Source organism: Mus caroli, chromosome 7, assembly GCF_900094665.2.
Source record: "Mus caroli chromosome 7, CAROLI_EIJ_v1.1, whole genome shotgun sequence".
Classification (NCBI taxonomy): domain Eukaryota; kingdom Metazoa; phylum Chordata; class Mammalia; order Rodentia; family Muridae; genus Mus; species Mus caroli.
This window is the reverse complement of record NC_034576.1, coordinates 123,970,054-123,978,837: the sequence shown is the minus strand read 5'-3', so window position 1 is coordinate 123,978,837 and position 8,784 is coordinate 123,970,054.

Sequence of the window (8,784 nt, the reverse complement as noted above, 5' to 3'; positions counted from 1 at the left end):
CCTCCCCCTCTCCCTCTCCCTCCCCCTCTTTCCTCCCTAACAGACCCTTGGACTGTCCTGTGTGCTTCTGCATGTTGTCTGTTGCCCGGTGTTGTTTCAGTACAAGACAATGACCGAGTCTCAGCTTTGGCATGCCTTAAAGATATAGCCTGTCCCCATGGGAGAGTCATGTGCTGGATTTGAATCTCCATTGTGAGGTGTAGACAGGATGCTGTTCCAACTTCTTAATCCAACCATTGCATTTAGGGGTGGGGCCTTAGGGAGGTGACTGGCACTAAGTCATCAGGGTGGAGCCCCATGATTGAGTACTGGTGGCTTTATGAGAAAGAGAAAGGGCTGGGCTTAGTGGTCATACCTGTAATCCTGGCACCCAGGTGCTGAGGCAAGAAGAACGTGAGTTTGAGGCCAGCCTGGGCTATTAGTGATATCCTGTCTCAAAAGGAAGCAGGCAGGCAGGCAGGCAGGCAGGCAAGACAGCCAGCCAGCCCACAGGAGAGAGACCATAGTATCAGGGTATGCAGAGCCTGTCCTTCCTTTGTTGTGATACTCTGGATCACCTTGAGATTCTGTCAACAAGGCCAGTTAAGGTTCCTTGACCCTGGTCTAGAACTGTATAATAGCAACAGAAAACAAATTAAGGCACTTACCGCTGCTTTTGCACTTTGCTTTTAAAAACTGTACTTATTTATTCATTTGTGTATTTATGTATCCATTTATTGAGTGTGTGTGTGTGTGTGTGTGTGTGCGCGCGCGTGTGTGTATATGGGTTGTGGGTACATCCATGCATGCACACGCAGAACAACTTGCAGGAGTCTGTTCTGTCCTTCCACCATGAGTGTCCTGGGGATCAAACTCTACTCATCAGGTTTGGTGTCAAGCATGAACCATCAGTAGAACCATCTTGACAGCTTTGCTCTTGGAATACAACCATTAGCTTGGCTGAAAAGACACACACACAATGTCCTGGCGAAAAGACACACAATGTCCTGGTGTCATTAGGAAAGTGAAGTTGGACTTTTTACTCCCCTTGGAAGGGTCTTTGAAAACTGCTGCTCTAGGATCTTCAGGAGGGAAATCATTACTAGTTAACGGTTACATGTCTACAAAAATGGCCATTTCATATGGTTCAACCCACTGTGTGTTATTGTGAAGACATTACCTTTGGCTGGGCTGTTTTATGGATGTTGTTAGAATGAAGTCCCTGGGTTAGGATGTGTGGGCCTGGGTTGTTGTGATCAGATTTGTACAGCTCACATTCCTTTGGTGTCATGATTTCTAATGGGGGGGGGGTGGGAGTTTGGAGGTATCAAAGAACTCCAGAGAGCCTGATGGCAGTTTGATAATTTTGTGTGTGTGTGTGTGTGTGATCGTGCAGGTGCACATGTGAAAGAATGCATATGAGACCCCAGAGATTGACACCAGGGGTCTGTCTCTATCACTCTTCACCTTAGTTTTTTGAAACAGGATCTCTCACTGAACCTCCAGTCCAGGGACTGAGTTTGCTGGCCTCAAGGGATTCCCCACTGAGCTGGTTACATTTTTTTTTGTTTTGTTTTGTTTTTGTTTTTTGTTTTTTGTTTTTTTTTCCCCTTTGGCAATCTGATGCAAGCTAGGGTCATCTGGGAAGTGGGAAACTCCAGTTGAGAAAATGCCTCCATCAGATTGGCCTGTAGGCAAGCCTGTAGGGGCATTTTTTTGGTTAATGATTGAGGTGACAGGGCACAGCCCAATGTAGGCAGTGCAGCCTTGGGCAGGTGGTCCTGGGTGGTGTTAGAAAGCTGGCTGAATGAGAGTCTGGAGAGCAAGCCGGCAAGCACGATTTCTCTGTGCTCTGTTTCAGTCCCTGCCTCCCGGTTCCTGCTTGCGCTCCTATCCAGGCTTCCTTTAATGACCGACTCTAACATGTAAGATGTTATAAATCCTTTCCTTCCCCAACTTCATTTTGATGGTAGTGTTATCACAGTGACAGAAAGCAAACAAAGACCTGTCTCCATCTCCCCAGCACTGGAATTAAGGATGCACTCAGTCAAGCATGCATTTTTGCATAGGTGCTAGGGATTCAAACTCCAGTCTTCACACTCCCATGACAGCCTCTTTGCTGCTGACTTAGCCATTTCTCAGTCATTTGGGCTGGCATTTTGTTGTTGTCATTAATGTTCTTTTTCTTTTCTTTTCTTTTCTTTTCTTTTCTTTTCTTTTCTTTTCTTGTCTTGTCTTGTCTTGTCTTGTCTTTTTTGAGACAGGGTATCAAGTAGCCCAGGCTAGCCTCAAAACCACTATGCATCAAGGCTGACTTTGAGCTAATGATCCTCCTGCCTCCATTTCTCTAGTGCAGGACTACAATACTGCCATGCCCAGCAAGCCTGATAGAATTTAAGGCTGTGATTTAAATCACTGAGAACAAAGAGCACTGTGTTTGATAGCTCGACAAAACCTGCCTCCCTCTACTTCTCTGATAGGGATGTTGCTCTGAGGACAGAGCAGCGCCTAGATTGTTGTCAGGTATTTATGATCTATTGGCTAGTTTTTGTTTGTTTAGAATACCTTTTTTTTTCCATCTAGAGGAATGTGTGTGGGTTGAATTGTGGAGTGACTTCATTTCTGGATGGAACCATGACAGGTTCTGGGAGGTGGATTCCTGCCAATAGAAGTTCAATTGAATATTTAATACTATTGTAGAAGGCTAGCTCTCCTACTTTGAAAGGGACAGCACAATTCAAGGACATGATGGAAAAAGGAAAGGATCCAAGATTAACTGAGCCAATCATGGTAATCACTGCAGTGCTCAGCGCTGAATCCCTGGTCCCCTCGTCAGACACGATTTGTTTTGCAAAGGTAAATATTCTTCCTGTGGGGAGGAGGTGGCTCTAGCATCCGTTTATTCAGCTTTAGGTAACAGCACCTGATTTAACTCAGCTGGGGCTCACAAGATGCTTAGCAGGTAAAGGTGCTTGCCACCAAGCCTAAGGACCCAAGTTCAATCCCCGGGATCAATGTGATGGAAGGAGAGAACTGACATCCACTAGTTGTCCTCAGATCTCCACACACACATGCTGGGATGTGGGGCCCCACCCATAAGTATATAAATTATACACACACACGAAATATAAGAATAAGTGCTGGGGTGTGACTCAGCCCTAGAACATTTGTCTAGCAAGCACAAAGCCTGGGCTTCAAGCCCCACCACCTCAAAACAAAACCCCAGAAAAAAGGGAGATCTTACCCAGAAAGATGCAAATGCAAACAAGGTTGCATATCATCGTTTGACCCAGAGCCATACCACAAGTTAACCTTCTGGACATTTCAAGGCCATGGGGCCACGTATTTCCTTTGGGCCAGGGTACCTTAGAACGCCTGTTGTTTGCAACCAAGAAACTCCTAATTATGATGTTTGATGTTTTATTTATATACTTGTTTGTTTTTTTTCCCAAATTACAAAAGGGGGAAGGCAGAGGGGCAGGTAAGATTTTATCTTTTTAAGACACATATTTGTAGAATTGTGACAAACTTGAAGGTTTGGCAATGGCCAGGATGTGGAATTTCAAATCCTGACTTTGGAGAAGGGCCTCTCAGAGATACAGCGCCACCTGCAGGGCCGGAGGCCCTACCGCTGGGTCTGCAGCTGGGCACTCTCATACAACTGGTTACAGGCAGCTCCCTGGGTAATGCCAGGGCAATCTTTAGTTTCCCTTGCCTCTGACCTTATCACACCAGCAGAGCTATAGCCACACCCCTTTATTACCCTCCATCATTCTCTAACATCCCCTCTAGGCCCTCTGCTCATGTGTCCATTCCTACTACCATTCACATGCAGCGCCGTCGTTTGCTAAGTCTCCTTTATTTAAAGAATCTTCTGAGGTTGCGTTATATTTTGGTTTTGATTTCCAGATGAAGAAATGGACTCGGAAGTGTAAAGACTCCACCTCATCCCCTGTCCCTCACACATAATGAATGACAAAGCCCCCAGAACAGAACTGAAGTCCGAGAGATCGGTACTGCGTGGGGACATAGCCCGAAGTCCTGAAGAGTGTGGGCTTGGGAGAGGTCCAGGTTTCAGATATTTTGTCAGGTCACCTGTCGCCACTGTTGCTTCAGAACCACTGTTTAAAACTCAAGAAATATGATACAAGGCCTTGGCAGGAGCACAGTGTCCTCTTAACCCAGGATAATCTCTTGTCAGTGCCCTTGGGGCATTTGGATGTTCAGTTTGCTCTGTCTGATTTTTTTTTTTTTCCTCTTTCCTAGCAGTGGCCTCGAAGGCCTCCAGTCCCTGCCAAGTCCAGCAGCCCTCCCCAGTCCCTGGTTCCCAGAAATGCAACCAGAAGCCCCAAAATCACACAAGCCATAGCCAGACTGGCGCTGCTGCGTACCTGACCACTCAGCACATAGCATCTCCTTTCTCTCTGCCCACTGGCCGTGCTCCCAGGCCTTGGCCTAGGAAAGAGGATGCTCTGAGAACAGACTGAGCAATGTCACTCTGAAAGTTTTTGGTTGCATCTGGAAACCTTGAGAAAGACCTGGTTGGGCTTTGGAGACCTTGAAAAGGCTCTGGAACAGTACTGAGGCGGTCTTATGTGAGGTCTTAGGTTGGAGGTGGGGGGTGGGGAAGGGATGGGGGTGGTGATGAGACAAAAGGAACAATATGTTCTGTGGGTTTCTGTTTACTCTTTCTTTCTTTCTTTCTTTCTTTCTTTCTTTCTTTCTTTCTTTCTTTCTTTCTTTCTTTCTTTCCTTCCTTCCTTCCTTCCTTCCTTCTTTCTTTCTTAGGACCACACGTGCCAAAAGTCAGAAGACCACATACGTGGAAGAACTTGTTCTCGCCTTCCTCCAGGTGAGACCTGAGATCTAATTCAGATAGTCAGGCTCGGTAGCAAGCCACCCTTTTCCAGCTGAGCCATCTTGCCTGCCTGGTTCTGTGGTTTCCAACCTAATGAACACTGTGTGTGGGATGAAAGGAGATAGAGCCACAGTTCAGCTGTGTAGGCAAAGCCAGATGACACTGGGCTGATTCATTCAGCAAATATTGTTGAGTACCCATTAAGCATACACCAGACAGTAAGATAAAGAAGCTTCTAGAAAGTAGGAACTGATACGGAGAATGAACACGGGCCAAAAGAGACAGGGAGAGGGCTGGATTTAAATTCCAGGGAGACCCAGGGTAAAGCGCTAATGGACAGAAGGAAGCCAGCCCTGCAGACCTCTGGGAGAAGAACGGCCCAGGCTGAGATCAGCAGGTGCAATAACTTTGCAATGGGGCTGTGACTGAGCCTGAGCAGCAGGAGGAGCCCAGTGTGCTTGGAGAAGACCAGAAGGAAGAGGAGCTGTTTCATATCTAAGTGGCTCGAGATCGCCAGGTTTTGCTTGGTCTGCTACAAGAGAGAAAATTTCACAGCTCATGCAAGGCCAGGCAGCCTCGGAGAAGTCTGCAGTCATGGGGTTTTAGATTGGAGTCACAGAAGCATTACTGCCACTAAATTCAACAGCACGAATAAAGAGTAGCTTGACTGCCTGTAGGGAGAGAGACCAGTGTTCGCTGCACCAGCTGCTACCCTAGGCCTTCTGTGCGTGCTGCGTGCATGTCTCCTTAGCCCAGGGTGTAGATGGGAGCTTTCTAATTTCAGCGGGGAGGACATGGAGAGAAGAGTCTTGTTGGTGGTATTCTCTGGAGGTCCAGTGGGTTGCCTTTTGTCTTCCTGACCACTTCAGGGTTTTGTTTGTGTGGTCTGGGTCAAGTTGAAGTGTTCAGTGTGAAATGGCAGCTGCAGCAGCTCAGTTGGTTTCACCTTTGCTCCCTGGCCTAGTCTATAAGCCACGTGACAGTAAGAACAACTTAAAACCACGTTTTAATGTTTGCTTATTTTCTCTCTCTCTCTCTCTCTCTCTCTGTCTCTGTCTCTGTCTCTCTGTCTCTCTCTGTATTTGCTGTGTGTCATGGCTTCTATATGGCCATCAAAGGACAACTTTTGAGAATTGGTTTTCTCCTTTCAGGATGTGGGTCCTGGGGAGTTGAACTCAGGCCATCAAGACTTGGCCACAGTCATCTTTACTGGCTGATCTATCTCGCTGATTCCAAGAACAACCTTTATTGCCCTAAGAAATAATGAAAAAGATCTCCCGAAACAAGTCGCATTGGTCATCTTTGGAGGCACCGGCCTGGGATTCTACCTTCCATTGTTAACAACTAAGGGAGGTTCCCCCCCTCAGGCAGACTGCCCCAGTGGTTTCTTCCTGGCCTTCTCTGGCTTTGAAGGAACAAGTTGCCAAGTTGGGAGGGTCATCTAGCAAGGAACTGTGTAACTTGGGGGCTTTTCTCAGTTCTCAAATAATGACTCTGAGACTTATTATATATTTAAAAGTGCCTAGGCCATAGGCTTTGGCTTGTAACTTTATTAGCCCATTTATACTATTCTATGTCTGTCACATGGCTGGTTCCTCAGTTTCAAAAGTCCAACTTCCTCTGATTCCGGATGTCAAATCTTTCCACCAGACTCTTTCCCAGAGTTCCCTCTTCTCTCTCTCTCTCACTGCTGGATGTCACACCTTCTAATTTACCCTTTCCTATAGGCCATAGGCTTTTTATTGACAGGGGATGCTCCCACACCTTACACAGAGAATATCCCTACAGAAACGACAGTGGCTTCCAGGCAACACGCATAGGAATTGAGATCCTCCCCTGATGTTTTAACTGACCACTGACCAGCACCACCAACTCCAGAACTCTTGGTCAGGACTGCAGGAAGCCGGATTCTGTGGAAGTCTAGAGCCAAATCTGGGTGGGAATCTTTTTTTTTTCCTGCCTTGTGCTGGGATAAAATCCAGGGCTCTGTGCATTCTACACATGGGCTCCACCCCTGAGCCACACCCCAGCCCCCTTGCTGGATTCAACACCCATAAAACCCATCATGCAACACACACTCATTTGAACCACTAAATATGATTCTTTGTTATGCCTTGGTAGGTGATAGACAAAATACAGGGCTAAACTCAGAGGGACCCAACTTGTAAACAAAGGGAAAGAGCCCAATGTCTGTGTCGTGGGACTCAGGGAAACTATAGCACAGATCAAGTTTTCATTTGTGCATATAGCTCAGCCAGTACAAGAAGACAAACCTCAAATCTCAATCCTGTGCAACCACCAGTGACTTGATGGACCTGGGCGATGATCAGCTCTGGTGATTTGTTGCAAAGAGCAAGCAGAAATGGTGCTCACAGCCTCTGAGGGTGTCCTTGGCAGAAAGAAAACCATAATCTCAAAGCAAAACTCCCCAACCAAAATCCTCAAGCAAGACGTCCACCTGAATCAGATGAGGTGTCTAGATGCAGCTGAACATTTACAGTAAGTTCAGGACCTTTTTTGGTACATGTACGTGTGTGTGTGTGTGTGTGTGTGTGTGTATGTGTGGTGTACTTGTGGTACCGGTGTGTGAGCATGTGTCTGGAGCCAGGGGTTGAGGTCAGGTTTCTTCTTTTATGACCTTCCATCTTATTTTGCAGCACTCACTGATCGACTAGACTGGCTGGCTATCAAGCTCTGGGGATCTTCCTGTCTCCTCCTAAGTGCTAGGGTTATGGGCATGCTGATGTTCCTGGCTTTAAAAAAAAATCTTAAAAAATGTTTTTTAAACTTCCTATTGATTCTTTGTTTCACATTATGCACCCTGGTTCCACTCATCTCCCTGTCCCCTCTCATCTGTCCTTCATTCTTGCAACATTCCCCTTCCAAAACACACACACACACGCAAACACACACACACATACACACACACACGGCATAGAACAATATTTCATCATGGGAACTGTAGTATGTCACAGTGTGGCCCACAGTGTATCCCTCTGCCCACACATCTTCACTTGCAAATGTTCATTGTAATGAGTCATTGGGCTGGTTCGAGTCTCTGGCTTCTGTCACACCATCAATATTAGATTCACTGGGACTCCTTCAGGTTATCCTGTTGTTGCCCTGTGGATCGGCAGGATCAGCCTGCTGCAGAATTGTTCCAACAGTTCACAAATGATGTGGATGTTGGGGGTGGGCTAACTCAAGGCGCTGGATCTGGGTCTGGGTGGTAGATGAGCCGGTCAGCCTGCCAGGGCGAGCTCTCCAGCACTGCTCTGGCTAGGCCTCGCAATGCAGAAGGTAGGGTCAGCTCTCCTGTTCCTATACCTTTGGGGCCAGCTTGCCTGCTCCCATGCCTCCAGACCCAGCCTCACTGTGCTGCCCAGCTGAAGTGCCAGGGCCCACTCTCCCAAGTGCTGCAGCTAGGGAAGGGGTGGGCCAGTTCTCTCCATCTCATGACCCTGGGGTGAACTCTCCCAATGCGGCAGGTGGTGAGGGGGAGGGGCGAGGAGGGCATCACCTCAGCCTGTGGCACCTCATGGCAGAGGAGAGGTGGAGCCAGCACTCCCATATTCACTCCCTCAGGGCTGGCTTATTTGTCCACCACATACTTGCACACTGTAGTGGCTCCTGCTGCAGGTGATCCTCAGCCGTGGGGCCTCCGAGTGTCTTTCCCTCACCGGAGCTGAGGGGCATGGTGGCAAGTGGACCCCTAAGTGTCTACAGACCCCCTCCCCCCATGTGGGTGAGAAGGGCAGGTCTCTGGGTGTCGCTCCCTGCCAGCACTCGTGGCATGGCCTATTATTTTCTATGTATGGGTGTAGAAAGAGATTTTTAGTCAGGTTTTCAATTTGTAGTCCTAGCTAGCCTGGAACTCACTATGTAGATTGGGCTGGGCTTGAACTCATGGAGAGATCCCTGCCTCTGCCTCCTAGTGCTGGGATTAA